The 14,220-nt window shown below is 43.1% G+C and overlaps 1 protein-coding gene across 6 annotated transcripts in view; it reads right to left on the bottom strand.

Annotated features, from left to right (window-relative positions):
- The window catches only part of GUCY1A1 (guanylate cyclase 1 soluble subunit alpha 1), a 75,872-nt gene extending 66,012 nt beyond the window's left edge, over positions 1-9,860 (bottom strand). The window contains exon 1 of one of the 6 annotated variants that reach the window (XM_075543630.1): positions 9,725-9,860. The gene's annotated coding sequence lies outside the window, so the exon portion shown is untranslated. The other 5 variants (XM_075543625.1, XM_075543624.1, XM_075543628.1 and 2 more) reach the window with 5 other exon arrangements.
- Between the last annotated feature and the right edge of the window lie 4,360 nt (positions 9,861-14,220).

Here is a 14,220-nt window from a genome sequence, read left to right as displayed (position 1 = left end):
TTAATTCAGTCTGACCAAGTTGAAAACCTCGCTGGAATTTTTGGTTCTCATTATTATTACCTTTATTACCCTGATGAGTAGAGCAGTGTTTTGGACTGTAAATCTTAAAATTAAACATCTATGACATCACAGCAGCCAATACACATTGCTAGTGATCGAGTTATAAATACATTTCTTCATTACTCGAATACATGGAAAGCTGGGGGGCTACTTGTATGCTAATATTTCCCAACATGGCCTCATTGCTCAGAATGTTTCAGAACTGGTAGATACCATAGCACGTATTTTTCCTGAGTACATACGACCCATACAGGACTCTTTAGAAAGTGGTAATAAACTGAATTGGTAAGTAAAGACTAGTGGCATTTCCTCCTACTGGGGATGTAATACATAGTAGGAAAAACAGACACTACAACAAGCAATTGTGATGAAGGATACAACAAGCAAAGGAGCCCCGGTGGCATAATGATTGAGCACTCGGCTGCTCAGGAAGAGGTGTGCTGCGTGAACCGTCCAGCCCGTCTGCTTCCATAGATGACAGCCTTGGTTTCCAAGGACAGTTCTCCCCTGCCCTTGGGCTTGCTGCGAGTTGAAATCAACTTGACAGCAGTGAGTACACAATGAAGAGAACTACAGTGTGTTGCAGGAAAAATAAACAAGGCTTTCAGATCAGAGAATGTTTCTGAGAAATAGAACCCATACTGAAGTCTAAAATAAGAGCAGGAATGGACCTCACAAGGAATGAGAACAAAAATGGAAATCAAGAAAAGGGTGGAGAATAGGTAATAACTCCACAAGGAAAATAGCCTGAGAAGACTTGGTGGTGTCCTTTTGGCCTCGGCACCTGTTATGAATCAAATTTAGTCCCCACCCCCAAAGTTGTGCTTGAATCCGAATCTCTGTAACTGAGCATGGAACACTGTCTTTAAATGGAGCTATTGTTTTGTTCATTGCATCACATCCTAGTAGGCTGGGTTCTAAACCTAATCACGTCTGAATTATCAAGAGGACAGAGCAGACAAAGAGGAACATGCACATAAAGAAAAGCTTTTGCCATGTCACGGTCACCAAGGAATCAAGGGGAACCCGGAGCTCATTTTAAGGAAGGTATCTTTATCCCTGATTTATACTTTTGTCATCTGGAACCATGGGAAATGCATTTCTGTTCTTTAAAGCAATTCGTTTAAGGGACGATTCAACCAGGGTGCAGTATAGCACCGACAAAACACACATCATTCCTCTAGTTCCTGAATGCTTCCTCTCCCCCACTACCATGACCCAGTTCTACCTTACCAATCTAGCTAGACTGGAGTACACACATTGAAGAGCTCTGGACACATGGATTTCAGGGCAGATAACACCCTCAGAAACAGTAGTAGGAGTAGCAATACCATGAGGGTATGGGGATAGTGGGGGTTGGGGAGGTGGGTAAGGAGGAGGAAGGGGGAATCCATCACAAGGTTGGATATATAGCTCCCTCCCCCCACCCTAGCAGGATGAATAAATAGAAACGTGGGTGAAGGGAGGCAATGGACAGTGTAAGACATGAAAGAACAGTAATAACATAGAATTAATCAAGGTTCCACAAGTGTGGGTGAGGGAGGGAAGAAAAGAGGAGCTGATGCTAAGGACTCGAGTAGAAAGAAATTGTTTTGGAAATGTTGATGGCGACATATGTACATGTGTGCTTAATACCACTGAATGATGGCTTTTTATAAGATTTGTAAGAGTCTCCCTCCCCCAATTACATGCTCTTTTTAAAAAAAGTAAATAAAATGTAAAAATAATAAATAAATTCATTTGTGGAATTTTCATTCCAGCAGCACTGAGTCACCAAAACACTATGCCAGTGACACATTCGCACACACGAGCGTACAAGAGCATCCACAAGCATACAACCCCTTGCTTCCTGAGTCCTACTGTACCTCGTTTCCTTTCTTCAGGCTGGAGCGCTCTTCCTCCTGTGTATGTTGAAATGCTGCGGATGTTTAGAAATCCAACGGCCTGCTCTTTTTAATAATCCAGAGAAGCCCTAGTTCTCCTCTGCAAGGCCTTCCCCAGTCGCCCCACCTGCAGAGCAATCCCTCTCTCCTCAGTTCTTTAAACATTATTAAAAATGGACTACACAAAGTAGGCTCAATTGTAACTGAGATTGGGATATATATATATATATATATATCTGCATATATATCTGCACATCCAGACCGCAAATTCCCTGAAGTCAAAGAGTATCACATAAGCTTTGTATCAGCGACAAGCATGATGAGCTTTAGTGGGAGGAGTACAAAACTGTGTCTAGACTATAAGAAGAGTTGCAAAATTTCAGCCAGGAGATAAATGGAGGCTCTCACAAAATTCCACGAAGACATTCCTCTTCCATTCTTAATTATTGTCGCATAAAGTAGTGATGCTGAGACACCAAATGTTGTGCAAGTGAGGACGAAGACACACCTGGTCTTTTCTGGTTTTAGCGTATCTTCTTTCCTCCAGGAAATATTACTCAAATCAGCAAGAGTAGAGTAGATAGCTAAATTACACATGTAAAGCCTAGGACAAAATATGCTCTTACACAATCTCAATAGGTGTACATCTATAAGTCTGGAGAGGTTACATTACAAAACACTGAAATAATTGGTTAATTAAAGGAATTGCTAAAAATACATATTTTAAATAATGTGGTGAAAAGTCCTCCAAGAAAAAAGAAAGCATCAATTGTACCAATTTTCAAGATAAAAAAGAAAACGGATTCCACCAACTTTGGCCCAAAGATTGTGCACTAATTCCAGGTTTTATTCCAAAGAGTATCTTAAAAGTAACATGAGACTGACCCACGTTGCTACCAGGGACAACACTGGTGGCAGAGTGTGGGAATTGTGCCTGATCTGACCCCACCACACTGGGATGAAACTCTAAGGGTGTGCAATAGAGCAGCAAGGGGATCAAAGAACGAAGTCCCCAGGAAACACCAAAATTAGACTGTGGGGCCAGGGCATGGCACCCCATCAGACTCGACCAGAAAACACGCATAATGGTCAACAAACAGACCTTTACATGCTTTGATTTCCCTTTTTTTGTCATTGTTTTTTGTTGTTTGTTTGTTTGTTTTTTGTTTTCTTCTGTTGTTTTGTTTCACTCTGCCTTGTTTTTGTGCTTACTATTGCCTCTGCAGGTCTCTCTAGATAAGACAAGTGGGATAAACAATCTGGAGAAGATGGGTGTTAATAAGCCCAGGGACAAGGGAATAACAAGTGATCTAAAATCGATGGCAAGGAGGGTGTAGTATGCCTGGTAGGGCTTGATCCAGGGCAATGGAACTGAGAGGAATTACTGAAACCCAAATGAAGGCCAAACATGATAGTGGGACAAGAGGAAAGTACAAGAAATAGAGGAAAGAACTAGAAGGCAAAGGGCATTTATAGAGGCCTAAGTACAGGCATGCACATATATAAACATATTTATATATAATGATAGGGAAATAGATCTATATACATATATTTATATGTTAAGTATTAAGGTAGCAGACAGACACTGGGCCTCTCTCAGGTACTTCCTCTATGCAAGAAAACTTTGTTCTAATAACCTGGCATTCTGTGATGTGCCACTTCCTGACTTGATCGCTGAAGACAAAATGGGTGCATACCAAATGCGGTGAAGAAAGCTGTTGGTGCCCAGCTATCAAAAGATACAGCCTCTGGGGTCTTAAAGGCTTGAGGACAAGCAAGTGGCCATCTAGCTGAGAATCAACAAAGTCCACATGGAAGAAGCACATCAGCCTGTGTGATCATGTGGCATCAATGGGATGCATCAAAGATCCAGAACAAAAAATTATATCAATGTGAATGAGGGGGAGTATGGCATAGAGACCCAAAACCATCTGTAGGCAATTGAACATCCCCTTACAGAAGGGTCACAAGGAAGAGACGAGCCAGTCAGGGTGCAGTGTAGCACTGATGAAACATACAACTCTTCTCTAGTTCTTTAATGCATTCTCTGCACTATCATGACTCCAATTTTACCTTACACATCCTGCTAGACCAGAGGATGTACACTGGTCCAGATAAGAGTTGGAAACACAGGGAATCCAGGACAGATAAACCCCTCAGGAACAATAATAAGAGTAGCGATATCAGGAGGGGCTGGGGAATGTGGGAGGGGGGTAGAAAGGAGGAACCCATCATAATGATTGACATATAACCCCCTTACAGGGGAATGGACAACAGAAAAGTGAGGGAAGGGAGACATTGGCCAGTGTAAGACATGAAAAAAATAATCATTTAAAAATTATCAAGGGTTCATGAGGAAGGAAGGTAGGGAGGGAGGGAAAAAAATGAGGAGCTGATACCAAGGGCCCAAGGAGAAAGAAAACGTTTTGAGAATGGCGATGGCAACATATGTACAAATGTGCTTGACATAATGGATGAATGCATGGATTGTGATAAGAGCTGTATGAGCCACCAATAAAATGATTAAAAGAAAGAATGGAAAAAGAATACTAGTATATAATAGGTTGAGCAGCCTTATAAACAGGTCAAATTCATGAACAATAATGCTGAAAGGTCTTTAGGGCCATGCTAATTGTACTACCAAGCGTTTGATATTTTGAAGTTAATTAGATGAAGAAAGTATTGAAATAGTGATTAATGTTTTTTATGTTCCTAGCTTGGTAAAGATAAAAACCCCAAAGACCATGATCTTCTAGAAAGATAAGCTAATTAAAGATAAAGATTAAATTTAATCATGATAGGTAATTTTTAAAGTTCAAAATCAAAGGGGTCAAATGTAAAATTGAGACGTATGAATGTAAAAATATATGGGAAAAAGATGAGTAATTATTCAATGAAATAAGGTTGCAAAACAAGTGGGTGCAGGTTTAGATATCTGATTGCTTTATTATGTAAGTAACAACTTGTTAAATCCAGTAACAACAAGCTACTCCTCTATGTCCAGCTGTAAGCACAAAATTTCAAAAGAAAACCAGGAACGTTTCTAGAGGAGAAATGCCTAATGATTATTAGACTCCCAAACCATGCCAAATAAGGATGGGCTGAAGGCAGAGGGTATTAAGCACATGTAAAAGTTATATATGCATTTTAAGTACTCTAGGAGGTAAAATAAGGATGTGGATTTTATAGAAATAAGTCTGATAGCTCAATATGGGTAAAGTTTCCATATATCTTGTTTACATTAGTCATAATATTCTTTGTAATTAGGACATATGATTATCTGCTAAGAATGAAAAGAGAAGAGATAATTGGGGTGCACTGAAAAATCTGGAAAAATGTGGAGTACGTACTATGCATATCTGATTACCAAGACGAACGCAATAACTTATTTGTACGATTAACCTCCTGTTAAGCTTAAGTCTGAGTGAATCAACTTGTAGTGGGCTAAAGGATATAGTTGCAGTCCTTTATCTAGCTACATTCAGCAGCAAGGAAGGTAAAGCAGGGATAAAGGGTGAGACAGAGGTTGGGAAATCAGGTGTTGTAATATGGCTAGTGGCCAGAGATTTTAGGGTGAAAGCCGATTTGAAATTCTGTCCTAGATAAAGTGGGGTTATCAAAGAGAAGAAGGCAGTTCAGATAAAAACAAGCATGTGACCAAGGAACAAGAAAAACCAAATAGTCAGTCATGAAAACAGAGCAGAAAGAAAGGAGGGTAAGAGAAGTCGACCGAAAACTGCGAGCGCCGCGGGTTTCAGTGGAAGTACGTGCGTAACAGAAAGGCTAAGTGTGGGTAAGTGTCAGTGGATCCCCAAAGGAAAGGAAAGCGGGCTAAAGTCCTGTGAAAGTCACAAGTGAAGATGCCCAATCAAGACCTTGGCAAGGAAAGCAGATTACAGTGCAGAAAGAACAGAAATAAAAACAACACTTTATGAGTTCAGATTTTACGTGGAATCATCTTGAATAAGCAGGTACTGAACAGAAGAACTGCTTATGGTGAGATGATTAGCCTCATGCAGCATTGTAAACAGATATGTGAAATACCCGAGTTCACTGTAAGGGGGGGGGGATGCATTTAAGTGTGCCTGTGTTGTGGGAATGTGTCAGTCAAGGCTCACGGTAATTGTGTTCTACTGTGGCTGAGAGGGAAGTTGTCAGTAAAGCCAAATAATTCTTTTCAGACTCTACAAGGCCCGACACTATAGAAAAATGAGGACTGGTGCCCTGAACTCAGGGGAGAGAAGAAATAGGAACTAGATACGACCCATTAAAGCAATCCGAATGAAAAATCAGATACAGCTCTTTAGGACCACCTACGCTTACTCTAACCCCAAGTAAATCAAGCAGTCCATGGGCACCTAAATGAAGTCATTTAAAGAACAGAGCATTTCTGGGAGTTCATCTTGTCCCGTGGTCATGCTGGAGAGGATCAGAAAAAAACACTATTGCACAGACAAGGAGTACTTGTGAATGAATCTGGACATCAGAGAGATTAAGATGACTTACATGACTGATATTTGTAGAAGGGAAGACTGTAGAACTGTGTGTGCACAAGAGTAGAAATGGGTAATATTTAAGGAAAGTTTTTTGGGTAAACATTTCCAATAAAGTAATATAAAATTTAGTGCCATAAAAGTGGGTATCCTTGGGAATAAAAGAAACTATACAACTTCCTATTGATATCCAACATACAAAGGGTAATTCTGAGTACTCACTCCCCTGAAACATTTTCTCTCATTCACAGCAGACTTTGGGGTTTGGTTTATCCAATATCCAAATATCATTTTAGCATTACTTGAAGTGATTCAATTGTAAGACTAATTTTATTTGTATCAATTTCTGGGGAGGTGGTAATAGGTTATGTATTTGAGGGAGGGACATTTGATATTATTATAAATTATGTGCAAAAATCAATATCCCCCTCATGTTAATATACATGTAAATTCAGCTTAAGTGGAGAGCAAATGCTTTGAAAATGATGAGGGCAAAGAATGTACAGATGTGCTTTACACAATTGATGCACGTATGGATTGTGATAAGAGTTGTATGAGTCCCTAATAAAATGTTTTTAAAAATTCAGTATTAATTTTCTGGTGAGGCAGAAAATTATGATAAACCCTAAGGTTATTCATTGCCTTATTGTACAATAAAGCGGCGTTACCTGGAGGCTCAAAAGACATTTTCTATCATGTTTGATTGAAAAAAGTAATTAAAGCTGTTAAGGTTCCTGAACTGGGAAATGGTTGTCAGTCTGTATTATGAATTCAAATAAATGTAATAATCTAGAAAAATAAGTTAATGAGCTATTACACCTCTATGACAAGCTGTTGAAAAGTAATCAAAACTATCTTATTTACTTAAGTATAGTGAGATAATTTAACATTTTACAAATGAATGCAATAATCTAGAAAAATAAGTTAATGAGATATTACACTTCTATGACAAACTGTTGAAAAGTAATCACAAAATATATTTTATTTAATTCAGCATAATGAGATAATTCAACATTACAATATTTATTCCTTAAATTTATAGTATCATTATTAATTAAAATTTCTAAATAATGCTCTAAAACAAGATGATCAAATAAGTCATAACTATGAATTATAAATACTAAGCTTTGTGAAGGTTTCCATACTTTTTCCTTTGATGTCGCTATATACAAGTAAAATACCATTTGGTTGCCTTCGATAAACTCTAAATTACAGAAGACAATTTGGGAAAACTATCCTGTTATTTCACCCAGGAGTATCTTTGATGGTTGTTAATAACTAAAGTGGTGATTTCCTCTTTTAAATACTAGAACAGGATCTTGCTGCACAAGTAGAAGTAGCAAGCACCCATCTAGGCCTTGAAAAAAATTAATATTAAATGAACCACTAGCCTAAATGTCCTAACTGATTCATGTGGTAAAACACCCATTTAATATGAAATGTTTACACTATCGCAGCACTATGAACGATTGTAGAACTGTTCCTCTTAGTCCATGGAGACAGATCCCTCTGGAAAGCTGAAGACTGGACACTTCCCGACAGATGCGGCCGCTCAGAGCGTTTGAATGCAATTCCACGGGCTTCATAACCCTTTGAAGCAGATCCGCAGGTCTGGAATTGTTTAATAACAGAGCAGATCACAGACCCTACACATATACAGTCTCCACTGAAGGAGCAGTAAGTTTATATGGATTTTTGATCCAAGAATTTTTAATTCTAGACATGCTTGGTTGTTGATATTATCGATTTTTATAACTATTGAAAAAGAAAAGCCACTTAAGGTAAAGCAACAGATTTCCTGTTATGAACCTTTACCTGATATCGTTACATGCTTAGAGACTTATCTAAATGTAACTAACGGGTTAAAGATGTTACTCCCATGAATTACAGAGAGCAGTCATTTAATAAATGTGCCACCAGGAAGGCTGATTTTTTAAACCACTACGGTAAAAACTAGAAAAGTAGAAAAGACGCTCACATTTTAAACGACCCTGTTCTATTTATAACCCAGCGTGGTTTCCAATAGGAATGCCCCCAACGCCTTCTGGGTTACTTGGGAAGAGGTACCCTGCCCAGGGAAGGCCAAAGGAAGGGGGCAGCCCTGAGGAACTAAGCAATAAGAGAAAGGCGCAGGAAGCCCTCGGCCTGAAATCGCACGGCCACGGAGCCCACAGAGCCACAAAGCCCACTGAGACAGCACAATGTCACCCACCCACGGCAGCCCAGCGCAGGGGCACGGGCTGCTGGCCAGACCAGGGGCGCGGCCACGATGCCTGGACCCTGCTCACCATGGCTCAAGTCCGAAATTACATTCAGCTAAACAGCAATCAGGAACAAGAGCCGTCACCACCACCCAAGCCCACCGAACCCACATTTACTCGTTTCTCGTGCCCCGGCGGCGCTGCCCCAGGGAAGTTTGCGCGCAGCCCGCGTCCAGGCAACCCCGCGTTCTCCGCTGGCTCTCCGCCGCAGCCCAGGCTGGAGCTGCTGGAGCCACGGCCGCCGTGGGAAGCCCGTGCTCCGCCGCGAGCCTCCGCCGTGACCCCAGCGCCGCCCGGCTCCCGGCCGAACTCCGGGCTGTGGGAGAGGAGCGGCCCCGCGCGTTCTCACTGCCCGCGGGTCCCCGGCGCCGCCGCCAGCGAGCGCAGCCAGGCGCCGAGCCCGGCGCTGCACGTCCCGAGGGCCCCCAGCGGGCCCCTGGGCGCCGGCTCCTTCGCTCTCCCCCTACGTGGGAACCGGGCCTTGGGCGGCTTCCCGGGGGGAGGCAAGGGAGAGCAGGGACCCGGGGCGAGACCCGGCCGCTGGACTCTCGCGACCCTAGGACCAGACTGGGGGGCCTCGATCCGGGTGGGTACGCGGCGACCACTTACTATGACTTCCTGGACCTCGGGGCTGCGTTTTGGATCCGCAGCATCTGCAGGGCGCGCCCGCACAGCGAACGCAAACTGCGAGGGGGTGTCAGGGGCGGAGGGGTGGGCGCCAGAAGGAACCCCGCAGTGGCACCTGCAGGAGCGCACCTGAGGCAAAATCGCCGCCGCGACGCTTGCTCACACCGGCTTACCGGGTCTACCTGCTCAACACGGGTCAGGACTGACCACGGGAACCCGAATTCCCCCGCTTCTGCTACACATTCAATCCGCGTTCGCCTGGGTCTCTCCAAGAGTCTCTCAGTCTCTTTCTGTTGGTCCCCAAAGGATCCCTTGCGGTGTCTGGCTTTCCTGCATTCTCTTGAAAGCCCCTCCCCCTCCAGTCCACGAAAGCCTGAAAAAGAAAGTGCCCAGCACACACCATCAGGAGGTGAAACCGGGCCCAGGGCCCTCTGCTGCTTGCCAAGATCCCTCCCAGGCAGGTGCCCTTAGGCTGACTTGGGGGTTACTCCCCCAGACCACTGGCTGCTTTTTGCTTTGGAACTAGCTCAGGCAGTGTAGGGAAGGAAATCCTGGATGGAAACTGGCTCCTGGAAAATCAACTCTGTGCGGAGGCCCACCCACTACTCCAGACTATGGCAGGGGACTCAATCCAGGCCTCGCTGAGCGCCAGTGGAATAAAGGAAAAAGAAGGTGGAGTTTACAGGAAAGTCTGGCCCACTGTACAACGTATAGAGAGGTATATTTCCACTCTCCAATGCTCTTGAAAAGCTGTAGCTTCTTGTGTGTTTTCTGTAGTTAAAAACTCCCAACTTTTCTGTGTGAAACTAAACTCCTGAGCTAAAGCAGTTCCATGGCCATACAGCATTTGCTGGTCTCAAGTGAAGTTCCCATTCCGCTTGGCTCCCCGCACTCAGTTCCGGATGTTCTTTGTGTACGTTTTGCCATCACAGAGAAAACTTTTTGCTAGTCATATGTTGGAATCACCCTTCTTGATGGTTCAGAAGTCCTCGTGGCTTAGTGGTTACATGTTGGGCTATGATCTGCTAGGTGGGTAGTTCGAAGCCAACACGCTCTTGTCAGGAGAACAGGGCTTTCTACTCCTCTAGATACTTAGTCTCCTCTCAGCAACTCCCAGGGCAGTTCTACCCTCTCCCATGAGATCACTTCGATCTGGCGTTGACTTGATGGTCATGAGTTTGGCTTTTGTTTGGTTTTCTTACATTTTGAATATGACATCATGCTATATCTTATTGTGAAACCACAATTAATCATTCCCTGGTCCTTTGCAGCAAGGAACGCAGAAGCAATTTGTTCAAGTCCAATTTCTATGCATTTTTTAAAACCCCACTCCTCTCAATCGGATTCCATTTTAGACACCTCCCACTTGCACATTTTCCTCACCGTCTTGCCAACTATGCTTACCGGGTGGCAGACAACAGAGTTGTACGGGTGGAACAGGCTGAAGTGTTTTATGTGAAGTAGGAACAGAGTTAGGAGCAGCAATAACCCACATGGAAGAACACACCAGCCGGTGTGATCACGTGGTCCTGAAGAGATCAGTTATCAGGCATCAAAGAACAAAAAATCATATCATTGGCTGCACACCTCCATGATATGATCGCCGAGGACAAATGGGTGCATAAGCAAATGTGGTGAAGAAAGCTGATGGTGCCTGGCTATCAAAAGAGATAGTGTCTGGGGTCTTAAAGGCTTGTATGAGTTATATGAGCCCCTAATAAAATGGTTTTTTTTTTAAAGCATACGTGACCACAGGCACAAAAGAGGGCATCGGATTGGGCAAAAACAAGAGCAGCAAGGTTGTGTTTTGATGTTGTTTCGCCATTTTTTAAATCTTCTTATCCTCCACTTTCAACCCAAGATATTCTCTTAGGTCACTAGGGATTTTATCATCAAAATACTTAGAATTCAACACTTAAGGAGGAAAACAAAAGAAAAGCACACAGTAACACATAATTGAAAGGGGGCCACACGATTTTAAAAATTAATGTTCTTTTGGTACCCCATGGTATCTTCACTATTCTATTTCAACCCTATAACTCAAATGCACCAATTATTTTGGGTCCGTCTTATGTAATACTAGAAAACGAGGCCATCTGGTAGAAATCTAACTTCCATCTAAACTTTACATTCTTGTCTTTATGTATCTTTCACCTAATGGCACCTAGTGATTTCAATGGTACCATTCCCTGTTTCTTAAATAGTAACACATTTTCACCTCCATGGCTTTGCTCAAAAGTTTTATCCTGCTTGAAAGGCAGTCTTCCATGTCACGTTTCTCAAATAGTTGTTGTTAGGTGCTGTGTAGTATCGTCAGTTCTGACCCATAGCAACCTGATATACAACTGAAGGAAACACTGCCAGGTCCTATGCCAGCCTCACAGCTGTTATCGTGTCGGAGCCCATCGAGTCCGCCACTGTGTTAATCCATCTTGTGAAAGATCTTCGTCATTTCCACAGCCCTTCTCCTCTACCAAGCATGATGTCCTTTCCAGGGACTGGTCTCTCTTGATAGCATGTCCGAAGTGTGTAAAGTGCAGTATTGCAATCCTCGCTTCTCAAAAGCACTCCGGCTGTACTTTTCCCAAGACAGGCGTGTTTGCTCTTTTGGCGGTCTATGGCACTTTCAATATTCTTTGCCAACATCATAGCTTAAATGAATTGATTTCTTATCTCGCTTCCTTATTCAGTGTTCAAATTTCACATGTATATGAGATGATGGAAAATCGCATGGCTTGGTTCAGGCACACCTTAGTCCGCAAAGTAACATCTTTGCTTTCCCACCATGTAAAGAGATCTTGTGCAGCAAATATGTTGGGGTAGCCTCAAGCCTGTCAGGTCACAGTCTGCTGATGGTAACTCCCTGTGGTCATGGCCTTCTCAGAAGGAGGGCCCTGGGATCCTTCCCCACTCTCTCTGCCTTCACTTTGTGCTGGAGATGCATCCACCGCCAGGCTGGGCATCTACTCACCGCATTTATTCTGTGTGAATGCTGAGCAATTCATTAGCGCATCTGGATTATATGAAGAAGAACGTGACAGCCGGATTGGAGTAAAGGGGATTAACAATCTGGAATATGCTGATGACTCGACCTTGCTTGCTGAAAGTTAGGAGAAGTTGAAGCACTTGCCGATAAGATCAAAGGCTGCAGACTTCGGTTTAGATTACAGCTCAGTATAAAGAAAACCATTATCCTCATAACTGGAACAATAGGGAACAGAGGGGAAAAGTGAAGTTGTCCGGGATTTTGTCTTGTTAGATTCACAACCAATGTTCCTGGAAGCAGCAGTCAAGAATCCAAAGGATGCATGATATTAAGTAAATCTGCTGCACAAGACCTCTTAGTGTGGCGAAGAAAGCTGATGGTGCCCGGCTATCAAAAGAGATAATGTCTGGGGTCTTAAAGGCTTGAAGGTGAACAAGCGGCCATCTAACTCAGAAGCCACAAAGCTCACAAGGAGGAAGCACACCAGCCTGTGCGATCACGAGGTGCCAAAGGGACCAGGTATAAGGCATCAGCCAAAAAAAATATATATATACACCATAGTAAATGAAGGGGGAAGTGCAGAGTGGGGACTCAAAGCCCATTTGTCGGCCACTGGAGATCCCCTCACAGAGGGGTTTAGGGGAAGAGATAAGTCAGTCAGAGTGAAATGAAGTACCGAAGAAGAATATAGCTTTCCCCCCAGATCCTGGATGCTTCCTCCCCCCAAATACCATGATCCGAATTCTACCTTGCAAGACTGGATAGAGCAGAGGTTGTACACTGGTGCACATAGGAGCTGGAGGCACAGGGAATCCAGGGTAGATGATACCTTCAGGACCAGGGGTGTGAGGGGCGATACTGGGAGAGTAGAGGATGAGTGGGCTGGAAAAAGGGAAACCGATTACAAGGGTCTACATGTGACCTCTTCCCTGGGAGACGGACAACAGAGAAGGGGGTGAAAGGAGACTCCCGACAGGGCAAGATATGACAAAATAACAATCTATAAATTATCAAGGGCTCATGAGGGAGGGGAGAGTGGGGAGGGAGGGGAAATGGAAAAGAGGACCTGATGCAAAGGGCTTAAGTGGAGAGCAAATGCTTTGAAAATGATTAGGGCAAAGATGTACAGATGTGCATTATACAATTCATGTATGTATATGTATGGATTGTGATAAGAGTTGCATGAGCCCCTAATAAAATGTTTTTTAAAAAAGAGTATTGAAAAGCAAGGATGTTACTTTGAGGATTAAAAGTGTGCCTGACCCCAGCCATTGTACTTTCAATCCCCTCTTATGCAAATGAAAGTTGGACATTAAATGAGGAAGACTGCAGAAGAATCAAAGCATTTCAATTATGGCACTGGGGAAGAATATTGAAAATACCACGGACTGCTAAAAGTCAATCAAATCTCATTTGGAAGAAGTACGGCAAGAATGGTCCTCTGAGACAAGGATGGGGAGACTGTGCCTCACGCTCTTTGGATGCGTTGTCCGGAGAGACCAGTTCTTGAAGAAGGCAACCATGCTCGGCATAGGAGAGCAACAGTGAAAAAGAAGAAGGTTTTTAGCATGATGGATTGATACAGTGACGGCAAAAATGGGCTAAAGTATGGAAACAATTGTGAGGATGGTGCAGTGGGCATAGGGTCACTATGGATGGGAATGAACTTGATGACAACAGAACAACGTAACAATAGGCCCTAAACTCCACAATCTATATATGTATTATGCCACTGGGCAAGAGAAAATTGATGCTGCATTTTAAATCAGAGATGCTCATCAGTTGAATGTCTGATAGTGAGATCAACCTGGATTCTCCATGCTGATCCAAGGAAATTACAGAACTCCTTACAAGGAAAGCAGGGAAGGGAAACCAGGGAGTCATGTCCTACTCAGAATGTCAGGGTGACC

This window comes from Tenrec ecaudatus, chromosome 3 (assembly GCF_050624435.1).
Source record: "Tenrec ecaudatus isolate mTenEca1 chromosome 3, mTenEca1.hap1, whole genome shotgun sequence".
Lineage (NCBI taxonomy): Eukaryota > Metazoa > Chordata > Mammalia > Afrosoricida > Tenrecidae > Tenrec > Tenrec ecaudatus.
Note: the sequence above shows the minus strand (reverse complement) of the source record. Positions and strands in the feature narration are given on the sequence as shown.